This window comes from Mus caroli, unplaced genomic scaffold (assembly GCF_978045245.1).
Source record: "Mus caroli unplaced genomic scaffold, Mus_caroli_1 scaffold_16, whole genome shotgun sequence".
Taxonomy (NCBI): Eukaryota; Metazoa; Chordata; class Mammalia; order Rodentia; family Muridae; genus Mus; species Mus caroli.
Genome location: NW_028227271.1, coordinates 93,718,393 through 93,745,528, shown reverse-complemented (window position 1 = coordinate 93,745,528; position 27,136 = coordinate 93,718,393).

Below are 27,136 nucleotides of genomic sequence, written 5' to 3'. Positions count from 1 at the left end.
TGAGGAGCCTGCAGCGAGCAGCTGGTTCGATGGTTACTCATACACTCCACCCAGTCCTGCAGGCTCTGAAGCTGACCTCAGCAGGAAGAGGAGAAACGTAGACTTTGCACAGATTGCCCACACTGGGCTGCAACGGAGCACCCAAAGAGGTGGCTGTGGCTTGGGAGAGGGGACATTGTTAGAAGGAAACACCCATGCATTATCCAAACTTGTCCAGGTAAAAGTCAGGCAGGATTTTAGAAATCTGGTGGTTTTTAGCCAAAAGAAGTGCGTCAGATACAGTGGCATGACACACCCAGGTCCAACATCCTCTGGGAAAGAAGAAATTTGAATCAAGTATTGTTTCGACTAGATGGGATGCTTTGTGGCCAGGATGTGGACTTTAGGATGGTTTTGTTGCCTACTGCCAACCCTCATGCCCTCCCCCCTCCCCATCTCCTCTTGGCTGAATGTAGTTGTTAGACAGCCCTGTATTACTCCTTCTGGGAATTGTTGGAATTCCCTCCCTTCTGAACTGTGGATTCATGCCTCTGGAGTGGTAGCATTGGCATGAAATCTCACATTCACATCTCTTAGAGGATCAGTTTCCAGCTCTCTCAGGGAATATCGCTATTTGCACATCCTCTCCTACCCTCCCAGGATGGCTCCTCGGAGGGGTAGGCAGACAGGTTTTGTTTTGTTTGAGCAGAGTGATGGAAGGATAATCTTAGTAGTTCCTCCATGTTCTTCTAAGGATGAGCTTCTATTGTGGTGTAGAAAGGAAAGGCTACTGCTGTCCAGGTTTGACATTGAGTGGAGTAGGTAGGGTCTGAAAAGCTTTCATGGGTGGTCTAGGGAGAGGCTGTGCATGGCCAGGGTTTAATACCCCCCCCCAGTTTTTGTGGGTTTGGATACAGCCAAAAACTACTTGATGGCTCCATCATCTCAATTCCATGATGTTCACCATGTGACATAATACAGCTCTGTGAGGTGGGGGTCTGTGCTGGCTTGCTTTCTATTGGTATGATAATATCACAATCAAAAGTAACTTGGGAAGGAAAGGGCCTTTTTATAAAAACAAAACAAAACAAAACAAAACAACAGTTTATAGTCCATCATGGAAGGATGTCAGGAACCAGGAGGAAGAAACTGAAGCAGAGGCCCAGGAGAAATGCTGCTTATTGATTAGTTCTCTGTGACTCACACTGTATGCTATATAATACAACCCAGGAATTGCCCAGGGTCACCCTGCCCATAGTGTGCTGGGCCCTCCCACACCAATTATGAATTGTGAAAATGCCATACGGATTTGCCTAAGAGCCAATCTTAGGGAGACATTTTCTCAACTGAGGTTCCCTCCTCTCATGTGACTTGAGTTCTAAGAATGCAGAATGTATAGTACAGAGAAAGTTAATCATAGTAAAGACATACGTGGTGAAAATTGGGCCTGGATTCCCACACTGACAATCCAGCCTAAGACCTATGCTCAAAAATATTACTTTTACTTTGGGTCAGGTCTACTTGGTAGTGATCTGATGGAGTAATGGTGTCTTAGTTAGGATTTCATTGCTGTGAAGAGACACCATGACCAAGACAACTCCTATAAAAGAAAACATTTAATTGGGGCTGGCTTATAGGTTCAGATATTCAGGCCATTATCATCATGGTAGGAAGCATGGCAGCCTTCAGGCAGCTGTAGAGCTGGAGAAATTGCTGAGAGGACTATATCTTGATCTGAAGGCAGCCAGAAAGAGATTGTCTAGGCAGAGTATCAGGAGGAGGCTCAGATTCCAGAATGGGTGGAGCCTGAGCATGTGGCATCTCGAAGGTTGTCTACACAGTGATGCACTTCCTTCAACAAAGGCACACCTCCTCCAATAAGGCCATACCTAATAGTGCCACTCCCTATGGCCAAGCACTCAAACACATGAATCTATGGGGCCAAACCTATTCAAAACAAATGGATAGCAATTGCATAGAAAGAAGACAGCAATGACAGAGTGGTACTTACACTGCTGCGACCTGCTCATTGGAACAAGTGAAAGCAGTCTATTAACTGAGCAGAACTTGGCAAGGTAGGAGAGAGAAAAAAAAATCCTTAATTCTTTTATACTGTCCTCAGATAACATGAACGTGTATTCTCCACCTCTGGAGGAGTTCTCAGACTGTGCTCATAACCACTCCAGGAAAGTTTATATAATATAAAGTAAAAGTCCACCCTGGGCCCATGCTTTAAATTCCATCAAGTGTATTATCGTCTCTCCTTCCCCATGGGATTAGTGCCTTCTGGCTGCCACAACAGCTTACACAGATTTGCTGGCTCAGAACTTATTCTCTCACAATTCTAAAGATGTATTGAAACAGTTAATTCTCCAGCCTTCAAATTAGGTTATCTTGCCTTCCATAGAGAGAAGCTCTTATAAGCATCACCCATCAATAAAAAAGCCTATGGCCAATGATCTGAGGCAGGAAATAGGAGGTGGGAGACTAGCAAGCAGAGAGTGGATTCTGGGAAATAGTGAGAGGTGTGTGCTGAGTTCTGCTTGGTCATGTGGAAGGGACAGTGTGATGTGGTTTCCAACCCTGGAACAGACCTGGCAGAAAAGCTGTCCGAAGCAGAAGACAGGCTGTCAGCTTGAACCCCATGATTTGACTTCGGTCTGTTTTTTTTTTTCTCACCACTCTCAAACACACCTTCTTTCAGGAACCCCTCTTCAAGCCGAAGGTGGTCTTTGGCAGGCCTGAGAGATTTCCCCGGGGACATAGAGGAGGTCAGAAATATGGGAGCTGAGCAGAGGTAGCCAGGCACATAGTTGAATTCAGAATAGAATAAAGGGGAGATTCCCCCAGGAAATCTGAGCTGACAGATATAAACAATAATGAGGAGATTCACTCCAGACTTGGAGCTTTCAAACCTGGCAGTGGGTGGGAGACCCAAGCCTGCCAAAAGGGTTCCCTTTTGGTTCCATGGCTCCAGTTCTCTCCACCATGTCAGTGGTAGAGAAGCAGTCACTGAACCATAGGATGGCTTCCACAGGACCTTCTGAGTCCAGATGTTTGAAGCAGTGTCTGATGACCTTTTCTTCCTGGGTCACTGCTGTAATCAAGGCTTGGAACTGTCCAAGCTACTGCACTGGTTGGCTCCTAAATAGACTCAGTATTTGATCATGGTTGTGCTCTTCCAGAGTCTGAGGGTGCTCAGTGGTTTGTTTGTTTGTTTAATTTGTTAGATTTACTTATTTTTATTTTATGTTTGTGGGCATGCATATCTATATATCTATGCACTTCAGACATACAGTGCCCATGGAGGTCAGAAGAAGGTACCAGAGCCTGTGGAACTGGAGTTACAGATGTTTGTGAGCCATCATGTGGGTGCTGGGAATTGAACCCGGGTCCTCTGGAAAAACAGCCAGTGCTTTTAACCATGGAGCCATCTTCTTTTTAAGTCTTATCAGCCTTTCCCTTCTCTCTAAAAGTCTTGGAGAATTCTGAAGTCAGGATGCCAGCAGGGCTTTTCTCCTTTAAATGGTCATGGGGGAGACTCTTTCTCTGCCTTCTCCAGCTTCCCTTGCTCCACCAGCCTTAGCTTATGGCTATGTCTACTTTAATCTGTATTTCTGTCTGCACACGGCTTCTCTTCTTCCTATTTCTTCCCTGTGTGTCTCTTACAGATACGATCATGATTGGATTTAGGGCCACCCAGATAATTTACCATGCTTAAATTTACTAGCTTTGCAAATGCCATTTTCTTCAAATAATGGCATATGCACGGCTTCTGAGGGTCATGCCACCAAAATGTCTTTTATGGCACTACTAGGCAATCCATCACACCCAGCTGAGGCCTGTATTAATTTGGATATTAAGTGACTCTGTGTGTGTGTGTGTGTCTGTGTGTGTAAGAGAAATTTCTCCCTTGGGCATTCTATTCTTCTGCCACTTCTGTTCCCGGTCTTGACACTCCCAGGGACTGGCCCAAGAGCAGCTTGGAGAGAAAGGGAGCAGGTAGGCTGAGGTCTCCTTGGCTGCTGCCCTTCTGTGATCTCCCCTAGCCTGTGGGAAGCACATGTCCCTCCTTAATCCCTGTTATTCTGGTGCTGATCTTCCCAGCAGGAGAAATACCAGCTGTGATCTGTAGAGTCTCCAGGTGGAATTACAGTTCAGTTCAGGTGTCCCTTGCAAGAGACCATGGTGCTGTGACCACCTGGAGACAGATTTCAAGGGTTTATGAATTTTTTACCCTTAGATTATAAGGATCAGACCTCCCCACTGCTTATTCCATGGGCTAGGAGAATTCTATAAAAGACAAAGGTAGCCTGAAGACAATGTTTTGGCAGTTAAAAAAAAATCCCAGTTCAGTTCCCACATCAGGCAGCTCACAGCAGCTCCAAATTCTGACATATCCAATACTCTCCTCTAGTCTCTATGGGCATCTGCATGCGTGTACACATATCCACACAGACAGACATACCCATCATTTTAAAAGTAAATGAATCTAAAAAGAAAAGATATTGCTATAAAGTTGCCTTTTGGTTGCTGCTTCTGTAACTTATAAGGTAGTGATGGATAAAGCTCAGAAACAGAGCATTAGTAGACATGAAGATGGATTCAGCAAACCTGTGATGTCTGTTTATAAATGCAGAAGAGTCTGGCTACTGAGATAGGAGGAAAAAATGACCCAGGGATGAATGTGGCAGTGTTCCATGCCCACAGTGCTTCTTACTAATGCCAGTGAGAATGCTCTGTCAGAGTAGATGAGGATGGGGGTTGGCGTGAGATATTTGGAGGCTCGTGTTAGGATATGTATCTGAGGGAGATCTTGTGTTAGGGATGCTTCCTATGGCTTGCTGTCTAGCAGGGTTCTGTGAGTAACTACATTTAAATGTTCACTCCTCTTCAGGCCCTGTCTGCCTCAGCTGAGGCTCAGCATCTTCCTCATCCTCTGCCGTCATTGCTGAGGCAGCTACCCAGCCCAGCAAGCTTAGTTTGCAGCCAGAATCCTCTGTCAGTATCTGTCAAGGTCACAGCATGGGAAACAGAATCCCATCTAGCTGGTTTGTTCGTAGAAGCTTTAACGAAGGACTTCTTTGTAGAGGTCAAGGCTCTCTCCGTGGTCACAGTCAAGGGTTCCCACAGACACTAAGGGCAGAGCAGGCAGAGAGGGAAACATCGGAGCTTAAGGGGTAAAATGTGAAGGGAACCCAGAGACTACAGGAGAGAGACAAGCCCAGTAGCAACCGTGGCTCACCGTAGGAAAGGAATGCTTCTGGGTCCCCATCACATCCCCTCGTGCCCTCAGCCATTCCATCCACAGCTGCAGTCTCACCCTGACAGCTTTCCACCTAAAGGGAGACAAGTGTCTTTCTGATTTATTTCTACAGCCTTCTCGGAGGCTGCACCTGCTCTGTGGTGCTTAGAGGCCCAGCCAGGAATGCTGGGAGAGTCGGTGCCCCCAAGGCAGCCAGGCAGCGGTGGGTGGGGTATCAGAGTGGGTGGAAAAAATGCTGTCTTCCATCTTTCAGGGGGAAATTTCAAGAGGCATTCTGTAATTCCTCAGAGATTCTCCCCATAGGCAAATGCTAGTTGTTCTCTGCTGGGATCTCCATGACAGCTTCTTTGTTTCTCTGAGATAGACTTTTGATATGTAGTGCAGCCTGGCTTGAATTTAGGACATCTCTTGCATCAGCCTCCCAAGTCCCAGGTCTTAGGTGTGAACCACTATGGCAATTCAGTCATACTCTTTTGTTTTTTTAAAGTTAATTTTTATTATTTTAAATGATGTGTGTGTGTGTGTGTGTGTGTGTGTGTGTGCATGCGCACATGAGTGAAGATGCCTGAAGAGGCAGCAGATCCCCTGAAGCAGGAGTTACAGACAACTGTGAGCTGAGTCCCATAGATGCTGGAAACTGAACTCAAGTCCTCTGAGGAGCCGCAAGTGCTTTTAACCTCTGAGATGCTTCTTTGGCCCCTCAATTACTCTTGTCTTTGCACTTCTGTCTCTCTCCTATCTGACCACCCTGACTCCTCCTGCCTTGGAATCACCTTCCAAATGCATCACTGGACTTTGTCTCAGGCTCTGCTCACTAAGGAGCTCCTGTCAGATTTGGATAAGCACAGCTGCAGACAGAATAAAAACCTCTGAACAGGAAAGACTAGCGGGAAATGTGACCTATACCCCCTCTCTATTACTCTGCAAACTCCTGTTAGGTCCCTCATTGGCTCAATCAGCACAAAGCCACTAGGCAAGGAAGCCTAGGGGACAGAATCTTTGAGAGGAAGGCAGATCAAGATAGGATTTAAAAAGAAAGATGAGGAAGAAGTTAGATACTTGTAGTTAATATAGGAAAAGTTATAATTTTATTATGCTGAAGGTCATCACACAAGGTTCACACTCTAGATCCCTAACTACAAACCTAAGCCTAGCTCCCAAAGGCTGTGACATATCTGAGCTGAAGGTCAGGCCCAGCCTAATAGGAGTCTCTGAGTGAAGGTCAGGATCCTGAAGGAGACTCTCCAGCTGCAGTTTAGATCCAGGTGGTGTCTCTCCAGATTATGCAGAGCAGAGCATTACTCGTGGTCTCTGTTTATATACTGTCCAGTGGGCATCAGGGGGTTCTAGGCTGGTGTTGACCAAATGACATCAGTGGGTTTTGATTATTAGGTGTAGCCTGGGGTATAACCAGGATATTTTTATATGTCTAAAAAAAGGCATTTCTGTACTATGTTCATTACAAAAAAATAGGTATATGTCCTAATTTGCTTCTTTGTTGCTATGATAAATACCACAACTAAAGGCAGTTGGGGGAAGAAAGGTTTTATTTGGCTCGCATATCCAGACCACAGTCTACCATTGAGGGAAGTCAGGGCAGGAATGCAAGCAAGAGCAGAGACAGAGACAATGGAGGAAAGCTGTCAGTTGTCTTGTTCTGGGTCATTTACTCAGCTTGCTTTCTTATCGCCCAGGGTCACCTTCCTAGAAGTGGCACTGTCCACACTGGGCTGGATCTTCTCACATCAGTAGTTAATTAAGAAACAGAAATCATTATTCAAGAAAACAGACATGCCAACAGGCCAGTCTGATGGAGGTAAATCTTCAATTGCGGTTCCTTCTTCTCGTGTGACTCCAGTTTGTGTCTAGTTGACAAAATCTAGTCAATACAATGATGAAGCAAGTGGAGTAACCATCATTTCTAAAATACTTATCCTTGTTTTTTGTTTCTTAAGACAGAGTTTTGTTATATAGTCCAGGCTGGCTTCAAATTCATGATCCTCCTGCTTCAGCCTCCTGGGTGCAGTAATTACAGGCATGTGCTGCCACGTCTGACTCACATCTCTTCCTCAGTTGTCGCAGACCCTCTGGGTCTTTGTGTCTGCGTGGAACGGGGTCTCTTGATGCGGGTGGGCAAAGCGTGGATGAGCGACAAACAGACACACACAGGAGAGTTCGTGTGGAATCTGAGTGGAATTTTACAACTCAAGCATCAGACTTTTTATGCAGAGGACAATAAGGAAGTTGGGTGACATATTCGCAAGGTACAATTGAGGTAACCGGAATCTTACATAAAACACAAGAATGCAAACACAAAAGGTCTAACGGGAACCACCTGAGATAGAATTCATTGATAACAGCTGGGATCAACAAGGGCTCCACCTAAGATTCACTAATCTTAGAAGCCAGGGTCAAGGGCTTCGAGTCCTTGCCATAGTTCCTATTTTAATCTCTTGTATAGTCCACCTTCCCCTTAGGCCATTGTAAATACGTGTGTATGGGTGTAACTCTACTATAGTATCTATTCTGGTTTCTCCTTTGGTCTGAAACTTCCTTCTTCCTTAGTGATGGTAAATTTCTGTGTAAGGGAGTGACTTAGCTTTTACAATCTTACTAAATTCTAAGCCCTTGATCTTGGTCAAGGAAGCCCTTGGACTGTTGGAACACTGGCGGAAGGCTTTAGCCATGTCAGAATTCAATTTTAAAAAGCACTTATAATAGGAAAATACTGAAAGAGAGCACGTGGATCCATACACTAGACTAACGCAGAAATGGAACGCGGGAATGAAAAATTACTATATGGGTAAGGAACGCTAGACTCCAGGAGGAGAGCTTCCTTGAAACTCTTTTGCCTCAAGAGTGACTTTTAAGCCTCTCGGCTTGTCCAGTTGACTCGACCAGAGAGCGTAACACTCAGTCATGGCAGAAATAATAAAATAATATGAATTAACTTTCTTCTTGCCAATGTGAGATGAACTAAACCTCTGAAACTGCAAGCTAGCTCCAATGAAATGTTTGCATTTATAAGAGTTGCCATAGTCCTGGTCTCCCTTCACAGCAATGGGAACCTTAACTAAGACAGAAGCTAAGCTCTGTGCAGTTGGATGCAGTGCCATGAATATACAAAGCATGAGAAACATTAAAACACCAGTTGATTTTTTTTCATTTAATGTCCAAGTTTTCATTCACACATACTGATTGCATACTGGGTTGTGTCTCACAAGGAAGTGAGATTATATTGGAGACACAGGGCTTGGGTTCAGGATTGTCCAGTGACAGTAGTAAACCTGCCTAGAAGGACTTGTGTAGATGCTAGCAGAGGCATCAGCTAAAAGCTTTCTGGGAACTCTGAAGCTCCCTACAGCTTTTAAGTAGTAAGCACTACTATAGGAGTACACCCAGGGTGTACTTTCCCTCTGTGGAAGGCAAACCCTCTGGGAGCGGGTTTCTCTTTCATGAAGGATTTTACCAGATACAATGCATTCCTAGGAATTCTCTCCAATAACTTTTATTTTAAAATCAAAGGTGAAGGAAAAGCATGGCTTATAAAAAACATCTTTCAAGTGGGAATAGGGTTGAGATGGCTCTGAGAGTAAAATGTTTACTCAGCAAGCACGAGGATTCGAGTTCAGATTTCCAGCACCCATGGAAAAAGCAGAGTAGGGTAGCATGCTCTTACAACCCCAGAGTGGAAACGGAGGATCTCAGGGGTTCATAGGCTAGCCAACCAAGATGATATGACGAGCCCCAAGTTAGTTCACAGAGAAACCCCTCAAAATATGACGTGGAGAGTGATAGAGGAGGGTTTGGGACTTTGGCCTCTGCTTTTCATAGGTTAACGCACATGCTCACTCATGCCAAAATATAGATATCCAAACCTTTAAAGTGTTCCATGTTGTCAGTCTTGATGTGCAGAAACGTCACTGCAGACTTTATTGGCTGCTGTTGGGTATTTGAATGTAGTGTGGTCGAGGTGTATTTGAAGAGACTGGGGTTGCTTTCCAGGTGCTTTAGAGGAGGAGCTGTCTCCTCTGACACCAGGATCAGCTCAGTGCTCAGCTGCTCCTGCCTTTCCTCTATTACTATTTGACCTCGACAAATAGATACAGTTACCTTGTACCTTAGAACAGAAATCCTGTGGTTTATTTTCTCTGTCCTCATTTGATTTAGAGAGCTCAGACATCTAGACAGAATGAGAAAGCCAATCAGACTCATATTGCCAGTAAACAATATACCTAGGCCAGGAGCCCATTCCCGTGCTTACTTACCTGTAGTTCAGCCATTCCTTAAGTAACTTATAGTGTCATTCACAAGGCCTTCAGAAAGCATTCAGTATGGACTGAATGGTGACCTCCTTTCATATGTTGCAGTCCTTACTTCAATACCTCAGAATGTGACTGTATTTGGAAAAGGATCAGAATGGTAATTAAAGTGGACCATAATTCAGTATGACTGGTATACCAAGAAGACAAGAAGATGAAGTAAGGGCAAAGATATGTACAGAGGGAAACCCATGGGAGGCCTCATGGAGAAGAAGCCAGCTTTCCACACATACAGGGCAGATGAATCGGTGGAAACCAATCCTGCCAACTGGACCCTGGGATTTCTAGCTTCCAGAACTGTTAGAAGAAAAAAAAAACTCTATAATTTAAGACAACCACCCTGTGTTATTTTGTTATGGTGGTCCTTGTAGATTAATCTAGTTGCTTACCAAAACTGACTGAATAAATGGACAAGCAAACCAAGCAGTTCTCTGTGTCTCATTCATTGGCCAAGTCATTGAGATAGTAAGTTTACTTGTTATTTTTGGTTTTGGTTTTTGACACAGGGTTTCTCTGTGTAGCCCTGGCTGTTCTGAAACTCACATTGTAGACCATACTGGCTGGCCTTGAATTCACAGGGATCCATCTGCTTCTGCCTCCTGAGTGCAGGATTAAAGGCTAATGTCACCACCTCAGCTCTAGAAGATACATTTTAAATGGTACATCTCCTTCTTGACATATCAAGCTTTTTCTATGTGTGAAATGGGAGAGTTACTGTGAGTGTTAATCTTTACCCTCAACTTTAATGGTCTTCATGAAAATACCCCTTTGGAATGTCAGCCAGGGTTTGATTGCAGTGGGAAGACCCATCTAGAAAGTGGACAACTCTGTCTTATGAACTGGAGTTCTTGGATTAAAGTAGGATGCCAGCTGAGCACTGACATTCAACTCGCTGTGTTTTCTAGTGCAGATGTCTGTTGCTGGATTTAGCTACTTTGTATGTTCATCTTTCTTCCACCCTTCTCCACCTCTTTTTTTCCCACCACTTCAAACCCTAACACTAGATAAGAGAGAAAAAAGAATAAAGAGGAAAGGAAAGAGATACCCAAATAAAGTCAGGTGTCAGAAAGGGGGTGATATTATTATTAATCTATTTACTGCTGATTAGAGACATCAAGTTTCTTGGGGTAAGTTTTATCTTCATAATCAGGATACATAATTTCTTCTTGTTGTTTCTTCTTTGTACACAGCTACTTAACAAACAGTGATCAACAACAACAACCAACCAACAACCCACCCTGCCTCTTGGGGCCCTAGCATTTATTTATCCTTTGAAAACTCCCCAGAATTCCAAACGTCACACAATCTGCAGAAACTATCTGCAGCCGGCAAAATCACAGCCCTGCTGGAGCATGAGGCAAATCACAGTCAGCTGCTGTGGACAATCTGAAGCAGCCTCATATCACCACACCTGGGATTAAAGCAAAACACATTCTTATAGTATTGCTATCTTTTTTTAAAAAAGGAAACCAAAATCCCACAGTTCTCACTTATGTGGTGTGGCCTTAGATTCCTGCTCCACACCTTCCCAGTCATGCTGGATCACACGGTGAGCCAAATTGACCTTTCTCTCCTTGAGTAGCTTTTGTCAGATAACTGCCATAGCAATGAGAAAACAAACCTATATAGAAAACTGGTAGGACCTAAGGAGGGGACACTTACTGTGATAAACCCGTGTGGTTCACAGCTTCTGAGAACAGGTTTGTGGGATAACTATAGGAGAATGTGGTGAGTCCATCTTTATAATTCGTAGAATTCTATAGGCAGAGGTTACTGAACAATTGTGAAGGTGGCTTGGAAGAAGAGGATACTGAGAGAAGTTCTAACTGGAAGTTTCACAGTAGGACTAGGACTCTGTCAGGAATGGAAGTAGAGGCGATATGTGTTACAACCTGGCAGGAAATCCAGCCCGTTCTGCCCATCTTGAGACTATGAATGGGGCAATAAGCTAATTTGTTGAGTGGAGGAAATCTCAGGACAGGATAGCATTAAGACTGTGGGATAGTTACTGTGCTTAAGATTTGCATCAAGAGAGAACACAAAGATCGGGGAATGTGAAGTGTGGTAAAGATAAGAGTATGAGCAAGTTTACCACTGTGGTCAGGTAGGCTGTGGAGAAACAACTGTGATTGGTTGCCACCAGGAGAGACAGTAGGAAAGGCTCTTGGATAGCAAAACTCTATTCAATGAAGATTTGGAAATGGAAGTTCAATGGAAAACCCTGTTGTCAGAAGCCACTGGAGGCATTTTCTGCTCAAAACAACCTACAAAAGGGTTTCCCCCGTGGTCCACACTGGAGGCTGTTGGAACTGAAGTTCTACATGTCAAACTGACAGCAGAATCTGAAGCAGCAAAATCATGTGATTTGGCAAGGAAATCACAAGGGTGTGGGGCTTATGGAGGCTTGAGCCAAGCTGCTGAAGTCAGGCAATATGTTCCTTGCAAGGAGTCCCTGAACAGCCACCTTGTAAAGTTGGGAAGGTGAAACCCAAGTTGACGTGGATGACATTACAAGATGTTGGAGACGTCAGGACCATGAGATGTTTGTTGAGGAAAGCTGCTGGAATGGAATGCAGCTGGCCCAAGAAATGTCACATGATCTAAAGGGTCAAGGTTGCCCAAGGCAGTTGTCATTCAAGTGATTCTATACAAGCCTGAGATGCTACATATAGCACTGCAGAATTTAGCTCTTGTCTTTCTGGGTATGAGCCTTGCTTTGGTCTGATCTTTTCTTGCTTATTTCTCCCATTAGTAATGTTTATTCTGTGCCATTGTATTTTGGAGCTATGTAACCTGCCTTTTGTATTTATCAGGACTCCTAAGAGATTATCTTGAGTCTCAGAACAGTGTTGAGACTGTTACAGATTATAAAGACTTTAAAGTTGGACTAAATCCAGTTTGCATTATGTGATAGAAATGAGGCTATAAGGGCCAAGAGTGGAACATTTGATTTAAAGTGATGTGTTTGGGTGGCGAGCTGACAAGGGCTGGAACTGGGATTAGTCTTTCCTGACAACTTGGCTGGATATAGAATTACCATAGAAACAAGCATCCTGGTGTACCTGTTGAGGGTGTTTCTAGAAAGGAAAGCCCACTTTTCCTTTGGATAACAGGATTCCTTAGGCAGGGGTATTGAACAGGTTGAAATGGAGAAAGCTGGCCAAATACCAACCTTCATCTCCTGCTTCCTGACTCTGAACAGAACCTGATCAGTGTCTCTAGGGTCCTACATCATGCTTCCCCTCTCCTCCTCCTGGAATAGAATACACCTCCAAATTATTAGACATAGCTAAACCCTCCTTCCTTAACTGGCTTTTGACACATGTTTTGTCACAGCCACGGGAAAAGTAGCTAATACAGGGAGAATGTGGGGAAGGCGACAGAAACGTCACATAGTAGATTTCTCCAGTTCTCCTGGGGAGGAGGAAATCACACCTAATAATTTTTCCTCATTGTTAACTTTGGTTATATTTTGATTAATGTAGACATCCATTTACCTCTCTTGTGAGAAATACCACTTTATTAGTTACCAGGTAGGAAACTGCCTTGTTAAGCCAGACCCCTTCCCCCAAAAGAATTGCTCCCCAGTTCCTAAATATATAATCCTCAACTGTGCTAATAACAACCCATAAACTTTTCCAACTGTCATAAATGATCCCAACTTCTTTAGAAAGAAATGCAAAAATTTCTACTTTAAAGAAAAATGAGAAAAGAAAAACATTTGATGTTCACATGCAGAGAAAGTAGTCACGTGTTGGGAAATCTCTTCTCTCAGATGGAAAGTTTCTAGGCGAGCCCCCAAGAACAGCAATGTCTACAAACAGCACTACGTTATTTTCAAAGACATCACATGCGTCACAGTTTCCATGTATGCCACACAGTTTATCTTCGTTACATTCATTATCGTTTATTCTAGCAGGTGAGAGTACTCCAGAGATGCAAGGCAGGAAAGACAACTTCAGATTTATGACTCCTGACTGCAGAGCCCTATTTACTTAAAGCTCATGAAGAAGATGACATCATTGAGCTGTAAGTATGGAGTTTAAATTAATCCTGAACATGTTCCTGAGCCTGAAAGAGAAACAGGATTCCAGCTCACAAGAAATCAGCACCTCCTCCCTCTCTCCCTCCTCCTCTCCTTCCTCCTCTCCCTCCTCCTCTCTTTCTTCCTCTCTTTCCTCCTCTCCCTCCTCCTTTTCCTCTTCTTCCATCACTCCTTCCCCCTCTCCCTTCTCCTCTCCTTCCTCCTCTTCCATCTCTTCTTCCCCCTCTTCCCTCCTTCCCAGGCAGGGTTTCTTTATACAGACCTAGCTGTCCTAGAACTCTCTCTGTAGACAAAGCTGGCTTCACATTCAGAGATCCTCCTGCCTTTGCCTCCTATGTGCTGGGATTAAAGGTGTGGGCTGGAAAAATCAGTGCTTTTTGTTGGCTACCATCTCCCTTTTTTCCACTCCTCTTTTCTTGGCTTTTAAGAAAAGTCCAGACCTGTCTTAGTGTGTGTGTGTGTGTGTGTGTGCTCATGTTTGAGTGCATGAGTGCATGAATGTCAGTTCACAGGTACCATGGTGCATATGTAGAGGTCACAGGCCAGATTCTACTTTCCATTCTTATTTTCTGCCTTGTTTGAGACAGGCTCACTAGGTCTCTCTCTCTCTCTCTCTCTCTCTCTCTCTCTCTCTCTCTCTCTCTCTCTCCTGGCCTTCATGATCCCTGAGATTCCCCAGCCTCTACCTCCCGTCTCTTTGCAGGAGTGCTGGGATGATTACAGAGAAAGATGCTACCACTCTGGACTTTTACTTGGAATCTGGGGATTTGTATACAGATCCTCACAAGTGCATAACAAGTGTTTTACAAACTGAGCTGTCACTCCAGCCTGAGAGCACTGAAATTTTGACACTCAGTCTTGAACATTGGGTTCACAGAATCTCAGCTGACAACATGTGGCAGAGGTTCAAAGGAGCCAGGATAATGGCTGTAAAAGGAGGGAGGGAAGAGGTTTAGGCTGCTTGGCATCAATGGTGGATTGGAAGTCAGAGGACCCCAGATGCCACCCATGGACCTCACAGCTGGGGAGAACTTGGTAGTTTCCTGAGTTCTGAAGTCCCAACTTTTGCTTTCTGGTGTTACTGGTCTCTTGGGAGCAAGGGGTGTCCTCAGTAAAACACAGTCCCTTAGGTAGACAATAGTGGGACCTTCTTGGACTTGACGTCGGTTTAATGAATAAACACATGGACACTCATATATTTTTAAGCTTAGGTCTTTTGCCTGGGCTTCCTCCTAGCCAGCTCATCTAACTTAATCTTATCATTCTAGTCCACATCCCACCATGTGACTAGTCCTTTACCTCTTTTCTGGCAGTTTCCTGGAGCAGGAGTCTTCAAGTTAAAACAAATTGCCCACTGTTTCCACGAGGACTAAGTAATGATTGCCTCTTTCCTAGAATCCAAGACTGAATTTGGAAATCAAAGGTGATTTCTTTTACCCCATTTGAACAAACCGTTCAGTCCTGTAAGAACTTTAGAAGAAACCTCAGTGGACCCTGGAGGCAAAACCCAAACAAGAACTAGTCTGCTCCCTTGTCTAAAACTGCGTTCCTGAAGTGGCTCATGGCTGTCATTAATGAGGTTAGTATTCTAGTTCAAAATTACTTAGGAAACATTATCAGTACTATTTTCTTGTTGCTACTGTCCAGCTGTTTGCACCCTAGGATATCTGTGAATATGACCAACACATTCTTTGATTGCCTTTAATTAAAAAAAAAAAATCCAGCCGGGCGTGGTGGCGCACGCCTTTAATCCCAGCACTCGGGAGGCAGAGGCAGGCGGATTTCTGAGTTCGAGGCCAGCCTGGTCTACAAAGTGAGTTCCAGGACAGCCAGGGCTATACAGAGAAACCCTGTCTCGAAAAACCAAAAAAAAAAAAAAAAAAAAAAAAAAAAATCCAATGGCCAGTTAGCTGGGCAGGAAGTGGAAGGTGGAACTTCCTGGAAGTGCAAAAGGAACTGTGGGAAGAAGAAGTAGGAAGGTCCTGTTCCCCAGGAGACCTGAGAAGAGACTGACTTGATCACAGGTTTTGAAGGGACAGCTAGCCACATGGATGTATGGGACTAGGTAATCAGGTTAACTTACAATGAGCTATTATTATTATGAGAGTCTATCTGCTAAGGCCTAAGGCTTTGAAATACTAAAAGGTCTCTGTGTGGTTATTTGAGAAAAAGCTGGTTAAGGGATAATTGCTACCATATTAATTTCTAGCAATCTTAGTATTTACAGGGCATTAGATTTCTAATACATAGAACTTTAAAGAAACACATTCAAAAGACAGCAGCACTAGATTCAATTTCCATGTACCTCAGCGTAATTTTCAGCCTGTATCAGACTTTAGGGTTTTTGTTTGTTTGTTTGTTTGTTTGTTGCTTGTCTTACCTTTTGAGTTCGAAGAATCCCGGAGAGGGGCTCTCTGTGTCTTTGGCTGTGTGCAGACTGGTAGTGACAAGGAGGACTTGGAAATCAGACCTTCAGAAATGAGACAACGCTTCTCAAAATAGTCTAAGGGTTTTGGTTTTGTTGTTGTTGTTGTTCTCCTCCTTAAAGCAGAGGGATAGGTTCTAGAAAAATGTCCTGGAGAGCTCAGGTTTACCTGGATGGTTTGTTAAACTGTTTCCTTTCTCTTTGAGGTTTCTCACACCATTAGCGGGCTGAACTGGGCTACCTAAGTTCAGCTACCTAAGGAGGATTTATTCAGTAGTGGGTCTACTGATTACAGTGATTACAGAATTGCCCTGACTTGGAATTCACCAAGACTTATATCAATACACAAGATAAACACAAGGCTTTATCTATAAGATGTTCCATCTTCTGCTCTCATTTGCTGATTAGATGATTTCTAAAGCAATAGCAAGCTGGGGGCCAAACCAAGCTATGGGTTGTAGAGACAGAGTTTGACCACAAGGTCAGTGCAGGGAGTGGGATGACACATGTGCAGGAAAGAAGGGACACTGGGGAATGTCTCATCAGCTGCTTCACTTACTCTCAGTATCTCTCCAGACACCATGACTGCCGTGTTTTCATAGGGAACTGGAGGCCAACGTTCCATTTATTCCTTACAGTTGCAAAGTTCATCAGCAGAGGAACTGAAATTTGAATTCAAGCCAACCTCTTCCTTCCAGCCTTACTCCTTTCCAGAATAAGATCCAACCCTTCCAAGAGGTGGAAGGGTGAAGACAGGCTTCGCTTATCTTACAAATATGTGGTAATGGCTGTGCAGAGGGAGCTGTGTGGTAACTGAAGGACACAGTCACATTTGGAAAGTATGAACGTCTGTGTTTCTTTGGGAGTTGAAAAATCCCCTCTCTGTACTGTGTGTATTGTAAACTCAGAAAAGGCTGAGAAGAGTCTGGGCAGAACTCAGCTCTGGAAAAGTCACTACCTTTATGGTTAAAGATTGATTATGCAACTACAGTGCACTGGGCATAAAAGTAGACCCAACCTTTGTCCTCAGGAATCTAGAATAAACACACAAGATTTATGGCCAGAGCACTTGATGGCTTTCTGTCAGTGACTGTTTTAAGATCATTTTTGTTCCAGAATTCTAGCAAGCAGGGCTGAGAAATGTGGTCCTCAAGGAACTATTTTTCATTCTGTCTTAAATAATTTTTAATGTGTTGAATGCATATGTATTTGTGCTTATTATGTTATTGTTCATCATTTAAAACAAATATTCAGAAAATGTCTACCTTTTAAAATTAGTTGTCGAACATCTATCTATCTATGTTTATTTATATTCCTCATAAAAATGGGCCTTTGGAAGCTTGCATAATTCTCAACAAGGTGGCTCTTACTTAAAATATCCATATTGGGGAGGTTGAGGCAGGAGGATTAAGAGTACAGTGAGGCTCAAACACCACTTCCTCACCCCCCAAAAGAAAAAAGACAAACCCTAGTTTAAGGAATTTTTGATGGAGTCCACACAGCAGGGCAGTGATGGGTAAGGTAGGCTAGGAGATGGTAAAAAACAGTTTATTTGCAAACACGCAAATGAGACATAATTCTCTGACCTCTAACTCTTTAAACCTAATTTCTGCACTGATAACATACTTTTAAAAAAAGAAAAAGAAAAAGAATGTTTCCAATTTTAAAGAAAGATCAGAATTGCTGCCTTAGAGTACAGACTTGGCAGTTTCAGGAAAACTGCCTGACCACTCAACTGGGAACAACTTCACAAATCCCTGTGGTTCTTTAGCCATCTTTTCCTAAGAACATTCATTTAGTGTGTGTGACTATGTGTGTCTGTGTGTGTCCATCAGTGTGTGCACATGTGTCTTTCAGGATGCTCAGGTAAAGGTCAGGGGCCAACCTGCAGGGGTTGGTTCTCTCCTTTCCATGTGAGGGTCATGGGCATTGAATGCAGGTTGTCAAGCATCCGCCTTTACAGACTCTGCTCTCTGTCTGGCCTTCCTGTGGCTCTTTAAGTGAGTTATACACATCTGTCACTTGATATTTCTTATCTTTATTGTAAAATACACTTTAAAATGTCTGTACCAGTCTATGTAGAGGCCAGAAATAGAGATTTGAAGGTGGTTTACAATGCATGCTTCTTCCTAGAATAGAGTGGAGCTTTTTAGTTTACTAGTTCAACTGTCCGGATATTTCTTGGTCAAAGTGGCAAACCTTATTATTATCTTACGAATACTGATAGGGTAGAAGTCTGACTTCCTAAAAACCAAAATTAAAACTGAACTTATATATATTTTAATTAATGTCTATATATTTTTATCAATATATTTATTTTTCTTAAGTTGAAAATAGCACTTACTTGCTATAGGGAGATTTGTAAATTGCAAATTACAATATATCTATTTTCATTAAAATAGTGTATAGTTGTTTTGAAATATTTAAAAACTAAAAAGCTTATAATCGCTCTTCCAGTCTGACCAGCACTGGGGTAGCTAGGGCGCAGGGTCGGCTGACACCCGCCAACTACCCACGACACCCACCACAGGATCTTGAGACTTCTGGTGAGTGGAACACAGCTTCTGCTCCAATCCAATCGCGCGGGACCTGAGACTGCTTTGGTTGGGGAGGCAGAAAACCGGCCTGAGTAGGGCCACAAGCCTCTTCCGGTCAGACCAGCACCTGGGTAGCTAGGGCGCAGGGTTGGCTGACACCCGACAGCTACCCACGACACCCGCCACAGGATCTTAAGACTTCTGGTGAGTGGAACACAGCGTCTGCTCCAATCTTTAAACAGTGACAACGATAACAACTAACCCCAGAGATTACCAGATGGCAAAAGGTAAACGTAATAATCTTACTAACAGAAACCAAGACCACTCACCATCATCAGAACCCAGCACTCCCACTTCGCCCAGTCCAGGGCACCCCAACACACCAGAGAAGCTAGACCCGGATCTAAAAGAATATCTCATGATGATGGTAGAAGACATCAAGAAGGACTTTAATAACACACTTAAAGAAATACAGGAGAACACTGCTAAACAGGTAGAAGACATTAAAGAGGAAGCACAAAAATCCCTTAAAGAATTGTAGGAAAACCAGACCAAACAGGTGATGGAATTGAATAAAACCATCCAAGACCTAAAAAGGGAAGGAGAGACAATGAAGAAAACCCAAATTGAGGCAACGCTGGAGATAGAAACCCTAGGAAAGAAATCTGGAACCATAGATCAGCAACAGAATACAAGAGATGGAAGAGAGAATCTCAGGTGCAAAAGACTCCATAGAGAACATCAGCACGACAATCAAAGTAAATACAAAATCCAAAAAGATCCTAACTTAAAACATCCAGGAAATCCAGGACAAAATGAGAAGACCAAACCTACGGATAATAGGAGTAGATGAGAATGAAGATTTTCAACTCAAAGGACCAGCAAATATCTTCAACAAAATTATAGAAGTAAATTTCCCAAACCTAAAGAAAGAGATGCCCATGAACATACAAGAAGCTTACAACTCCAAATAGACTGGACCAGAAAAGAAATTCCTTCCGACACATAATAATCAGAACAACAAATGCACTAAATAAAGATAGAATACTAAAAGCAGTAAGGGAAAAAGGTCAAGTAACATATAAAGGCAAGCCTATCAGAATTACACCGGATTTTTCACCAGAGACTATGAAAGCCAGAAGGGCCTGGACAGATGTTATACAGAAACTAAGAGAACACAATTTCCAGCCCAGGCTACTATACCCAGCCAAACTCTCAATTACCATAGATGGAGAAACCAAAGTATTCCACGACAAAACCAAATTCACACATTATCTTTCCACGAATCCAGCCCTTCAAAGGATAATAACAGAAAAAAACCAATACAAGGACGGAAAACACGTCCTAGAAAAAGCAAGAAGGTAATCCCTCAACAAACCTAAATGAAGACAGCAACAAGAACAGAGCACCAACTCTAACAACAAAAATAAAAGGAAGCAACAATTACTTCTCCCTAATATCTCTTAATATCAATGGACTCAACTCCCCAATAAAAAGACATAGACTAACAGACTGGCTATAGAAACAGGACCCAACATTTTGCAGCATACAGGAAACTCATCTCATAGAAAAAGATAGACACTACCTCAGAATGAAAGGCTGGAAAACAATTTTTCAAGAAATGGTAGGAAGAAACAAGCTGGAGTAGCCATTATAATATCTGATAAGATTGACTTCCAACCCAAAGTCATCAAAAAAGAGAAGGAAGGGCACTTCATTCTCATCAAAGGTAAAATCCTCCAAGAGGAACTATCAATTCTGAATATCTATGCTCCAAATACAAGGGCAGCCACATTCATTAAAGATACTTTAATAAAGCTCAAAGCACATATTGCACCTCACACAATAATAGTGGGAGACTTCAACACACCACTTTCACCAATGGACAGAGATCATGGAAGCAGAAACTAAACAGGGACACAGTGAAACTAACAGAGGTTATGAAACAAATGGATCTGACAGATATCTACAGAACATTTTATCCTAAAACAAAAGGATATACCTTCTTCTCAGCACCTCACAGTACCTTCTCCAAAATTGACCACATAATTGGTCACAAAACAAGTCTCAACATATACAAAAATATTGAAATTGTCCCATGCATCCTATCAGATCACCATGGACTAAGGCTGATCTTATATAACAAAATAAATAATAGAAAGCCAACACACACGTGGAAACTAAACAACACTCTTCTCAATGATACCTTGGTCAAGGAAGGAATAAAGAAAGAAATTAAGGACTTTCTGGAGTTTAATGAAAATGAAGCCACAACATACCCAAACTTATGGGACACATTGAAAGCATTTCTAAGAGGAAAACTCATAGCTCTGAGTGCCTCCAAAAAGAAACTAGAGAGAGCACACACTAGCAGCTTGACAACACACCTAAAAGCTCTAGAACAAAAGGAAGCAAATTCACCCAAGAGGAGTAGACAGCAAGAAATAATCAAACTCAGGGGTGAAATCAACCAAGTGGAAACAAGAAAAACTATTCAAAGAATCAACCAATCGAGGAGCTGGTTCTTTGAGAAAATCAACAAGATAGATAAACCCTTAGCCAGACTCACTAGAGGGCATAGGGAAAGTATTCTAATTAACAAAATCAGAAATGAAAAGGGAGACATAACAACAGACCCTGAAGAAATCCAAAACACCATCAGATCCTTCTACAAAAGGCTATACTCAACAAAACTGGAGAACCTGGATGAAATGGACAAGTTTCTAGACAGATACTAGGTAACAAAGTTAAATCAAGATCAGGTTAATGATCTAAAAACTCCTATTTGCCCCTAACGAAATAGAAGCAGTCATTAATAGTCTCCCAACCAAAAAAAGCCCAGGACCAGATGGGTTTAGTGCAGAGTTCTATCAAACCTTCAAAGAAGATCTAATCCCAGTTCTTCACAAACTATTCCACAAAATAGAATCAGAAGGTACTCTACCCATCTCATTCTATGAAGCCACAATTACTCTGATACCTAAACCACATAAAGACCCAACAAAGATAGAGAACTTCAGACCAATTTCCCTTATGAATATTGATGCAAAAATCCTCAATAAAGTTCTCGCTAAACGAATTCAAGAACACATCAAAACAATCATCCATCCTGACCAAGTAGGTTTCATCCCAGGGATGCAAGGATGGTTCAATATACGAAAATCCATCAATTTAATCCATTATATAAACAAACTCAAAGACAAAAACCACATGATCATCTCATTAGATGCTTAAAAAGCATTTGACAAAATCCAACACCCATTCATGATAAAAGTCTTGGAAAGATCAGGAATTCAAGGCCCATACCTAACCATGATAAAAGCAATATACAGCAAACCAGTAGCCAACGTCAAAGTAAATGGTGAGAAGCTGGAAGAAATCCCACTAAAATCAGGGACTAGACAAGGCTGCCCACTCTCTCCCTACCTATTCAACATTGTACTTGAAGTCCTAGCCAGAGCAATGCGACAACAAAAGGAGATCAAGGGGATACAAATCGGAAAAGAAGAAGTCAAAATATCCCTTTTTGCAGATGATATGATAGTATACATAAGTGACCTTAAAAATTCCACCACAGAACTCCTAAGCCTGATAAATAGCTTCGGTGAAGTAGCTGGATATAAAATTAACTCAAGCAAGTCAATGGCCTTTCTGTACACAAAGGATAAACAGGCAGAGAAGGAAATTAGGGAAACAACACCCTTCTCAATAGTCACAAACAATATAAAATAACTTGGCGTGACTCTAACTAAGGAAGTGAAAGATCTGTATGACAAGAACTTCAAGTCCCTGAAGAAAGAAATTAAAGAAGATCTCAGAAGATGGAAAGAACTCCCATGCTCATGAATTGGCAGGATCAATATAGTAAAAATGGCTATCTTGCCAAAAGCAATATACATATTCAATGCAATCCCCATCAAAATTCCAACTCAATTCTTCAATGAATTAGAAAGGGCAATCTGCAAATTCATCTGGAACAACAAAAAACCTAGGATAGCAAAAACTCTTCTCAAGGATAAAAGAACCTCTGGTGGAATCACCATGCCTGACCTAAAGCTGTACTACAGAGCAATTGTGATAAAAACTGCATGGTACTGGTATAACGGCAGACAAGTAGACCAATGGAACAGAATTGAAGACCCTGAGATGAACCCACATACCTATGGTCACTTGATCTTTGACAAGGGAGCAAAAACCATCCAGTGGAAAAAAGACAGCATTTTCAACAAATGGTGCTGGCACAACTGGCGGTTATCATGTAGAAGAATGTGAATTGATCCATTCCTGTCTCCTTGTACCAAGGTCAAATCTAAGTGGATTAAGGAACTCCACATAAAACCAGAGACACTGAAACTTATAGAGGAGAAAGTAGGGAAAAGCCTCGAAGATATGGGTACAGGGTAAAAATTCCTGAATAGAACAGCAAAGGCTTGTGCTGTAAGATCGAGAATCGATAAATGGGACCTCATAAAGTTGCAAAGCTTCTGCAAGGCAAAAGACACCGTCAATAAGACAAAAAGACCACCAACAGATTGGGAAAGGATCTTTACCTATCCTAAATCAGATAGGGGACTAATATCCAATATATATAAAGAACTCAAGAAGGTGGACTCCAGAAAATCAAATAACCCCGTTAAAAAATGGGGCTCAGAGCTGAACAAAGAATTCTCACCTGAGGAATACCGAATGGCAGAGAAGCACCTGAAAAAATGTTCAACATCCTTAATCATCAGGGAAATGCAAATCAAAACAACCCTGAGATTCCACCTCACACCAGTCAGAATGGCTAAGATCAAAAATTCAGGTGACAGCAGATTCTGGCGAGGATGTGGAGAAAGAGGAACACTCCTTCATTGTTGGTGGGATTGCAAGCTGGTACAACCACTCTGGAAATCAGTTTGGCGGTTCCTCAGAAAATTGGACATAATACTACCAGAGGATCCAGCAATACCTCTCCTGGGCATATATCCAGAAAATGTTCCAACCGGTAAGAAGGACACATGCTCCACTATGTTCATAGCAGCCTTATTTATAATAGCCAGAAGCTGGAAAGAACCCAGATGCTCCTCAACAGAGGAATGGATACAGAAAATGTGGTACATTTACACAATGGAGTACTACTCAGCTATTAAAAGGAATGAATTTATGAAATTCCTAGGCAAATGGATGGATCTGGAGGGCATCATCCTGAGTGAAGTAACATATTCACAAAGGAACTCACACAATATGTACTCACTGATAAGTGGATATTAGCCCAAAACTTAGGATACCCAAGATATAAGATACAATTTGTTAAACGCATGAAACTCAAGAAGAACGAAGACCCCAGTGTGGACACTGTGCCCCTTCTTGGAATTGGGAACAAAACACCCATGGAAAGAGTTACAGAGATAACGTTTGGAGCTGTGAAGAAAGGATGGACCATCTAAAGACTGCCATACCCAGGGATCCATCCCATAATCAGCTTCCAAACGCTGACACCATTGCATACACTAGCAAGATTTTGCTGAAAGGACCCAGATATAGCTGTCTCTTGTGAGACAATGCCGGGGCCTAGCAAACACAGAAGTGGATGCTCACAGTTAGCTATTGGATGGATCACAGGGCCCCCAATGGAGGAGCTAGAGAAAATACCCAAGGAGCTAAAGGGAACTGCAACCCCATAGGTGGAACATTATTATGAACTAGCCAGTACCCCCGAGCTCTTGACTCTAGCTTCATTTGTATCAAAAGATGGCCTAGTTGGCCATCAGTGGAAAGAGAGGCCATTGGACTTGCCAACTTTACATGCCCCAGTACAGGGGAATGCCAGGGCCAAGGTGTGGGGGTGGGTGGGTGGGGGACTGGGGGGGGAGTGTATTGGGGACTTTTTGGATAGCATTGGAAAATGTAATTGAGGAAAATACCTAATTAAAAAAAAAGCTTATAATCTCATAATGTTGAGATAATACTGTTGGTAGTTTTATCAACATATTTGGATATATATCATTCAAATAAAGCAAGAATTTTAAGTAAAACTTGGACCTTACTTTGTCAATTCTATTTGACTTGCAATAGAATTATGTTCTCACAATTTCATGCAAGTTGAAAATATCATAAGACAAACATGTATATAATGAGTCTAATTCACTCAGCATCAAAGCTTAACAGCTTAGCATACTGTAGAGTACTTCTTGCCATCCTTCATACTTTCCTGGCCAGCAGGAAGCCATAACTAACACTGCCTAGTATTAAGAATGACTATCTGGCCACATCACAAGGCTAGGAAATGATCATGGTTTGAAAACATTTTCCTCTGAGTGTCTATCTCACTTGGAAAAGTTAAAAGTTCGCAATTTAAGCCATCACATGTTGAAGACTGCTGATAAAAAAAAAAAAAAGGCCCTCACAATTTAATTAGAACTAGATGACATTAGCTTTAGTAACCCTACTACATTTCGGTAGTGCATATTTGGGCTGTTTATGGCTATCAGTTTTAGCAATAAGGCTGAAATGAATGTTGTGATAATTCATATTACATATCAACTTGACTGGGCTGAAGGATGCCCTGAGAGTGGTGCAGGCAGCAGAGAAGAAGGGGGAAATAGGCATTTTCTTTCTTCTGGAGCTGGAACACCTGTCTTGAGTTCTGAAATATCAACTCCGGGTTCTGTGGTCTTTAGACTCAAACTGAATATGGCACCATTGGCTTACCACCAGCTTTCCTAGGTCTCTTGCTTGTGGATGACACATGGTGGGGCTTACAAGTCTCTATAGTTGCACAAACAAATTACTGGTCTTAAATCTTGTTCTGAGCATCTATTTATATCCCATTGGTTATGTTTCTCTGGAAAAGCTTTACTGAAATAAGCTTTCCCAATGTGAAGCAATAGCTGATTTATTCAAAGTAGATTCCTAGAAATGGGATTACTGAATTAAAGGAATTAACAAAGGCAGTTGATTCATTCAAATTTTATGTAACTTGAAGACTGTTATGTTTGAATTATGACCAACCAGAAGTGACAGAATGGAAAATTGAAGAGATTTCTACTGTATAAAAGCCACTCTGACACATTTCAAATATATATATGAATGATTGTCTGAATCTTTCTAACCCTCCTTCCCCCATATCTTATTATTCTGTCCACTTAATTTCAAGCTCTTGGCTACTAAGAGGTGATTGTATAAACTTGGATCTCACAGAATATACATACCACAAGCCACAGAAATCAAGTCTGGCTAATTTACACAGAAATAAATATAGTAAAATGTTTGTTTGATGGATTACTGAGTTTCCAAGTGCTCCAAAGATCTGGACTGGAAGCCACGTGACTAGGCTAAGACACTCAAACTGTAGCAGAACTGGCCCCAAAAGACCCCTCTGCTTCTGTTACTCTGTTGTTTCTGCCTTGGGGCATTTACCATCAGTATTGTCTCCTGGTGTGCTAGGAAGTGTGCCAGCTGAGCCTCTAGCTCATGGGTCTCCATCCAGGCAGGTGCTTTGCAATTTTCCTCATTCAAGCTGCAAGGGAGTCCAGGAAAACACAACTGTAGCAGTAAGAGGAGTTTCTACTTCCTATGAAATGTACCAAAGGGAAAGTACATTGTGTTGAAGAAGGATTTGGGTACCGATCTGCCAAAGATGAATGATGGATGTATGCTTTCCAGAGATATAAAAACCGACGACTCAACCCTTGGACACCCAGGGCCTATTATGGAAGATTAGAGACTGATAGCTCTTCTGTGGATCACAGAGGAGGAATCACATGCGATTTGTCATTATATTCTAGTGCCTAGGACAGAGTGATGTGCATTAAGTTAATTTTTTTTTTGAATGAGTGGATGGATGGGCACTGAGTGTTCAGTCCTGCTGATGGAGAGTGCTATGTCCATCATGACAAGTACTGACACTCTGTGTTCTCTTCCATCACACGGGTCATCAGAAGGAATGCAAAGTGGAGTGCCAGGCTTAGGACACCTATTAATTTGTGGCCTTCAACCTTCTTTCCCATCTACATTTTTAGGAAAACTCTTCAAGCTACATGGACTATCTTCATTATTCCTTGACAAGATAGAGAGCGGTATTTTTAGGCAAGTTCTCTTATATGAAACAAAATGTAACTTGCATATTAAAAGAAATAATAACAGACAGGACTGTAAATCTAGGGCATCCGAATAGATACGAGGCACTTTTGACAAAGGCAGCTATTTAGTATATGAAAGCTAACACATTCCGGCTTTATTATCTCTTCCTCCTTCCTATCACCCTAGTATTCTATACTCTTTAAAACATTCTTTTAACATTGCAGAATTCGTTGTGTGGGTTTACAAATGGGAGAGAAAGATTTGGTATAAAGCTGCCTCTGATCAATTTTGACTTTTCAAGGTTGACTTTTATTGTTCACCAAGGAGAGTGCAGACACAGATGATGTCATTTCTTGGCATCGAAGAGGATGAGGAAGGTCAGAAGTTGCCTTCCTCCACATCCCATCCCAGCTGTTGCCAAACCTATAAGAGCATGTGTGGAGAGAGGTGGCTTGGGATGATAGCTGGCAAGTCACCTGGATGTCAAAGCTTGTGTTC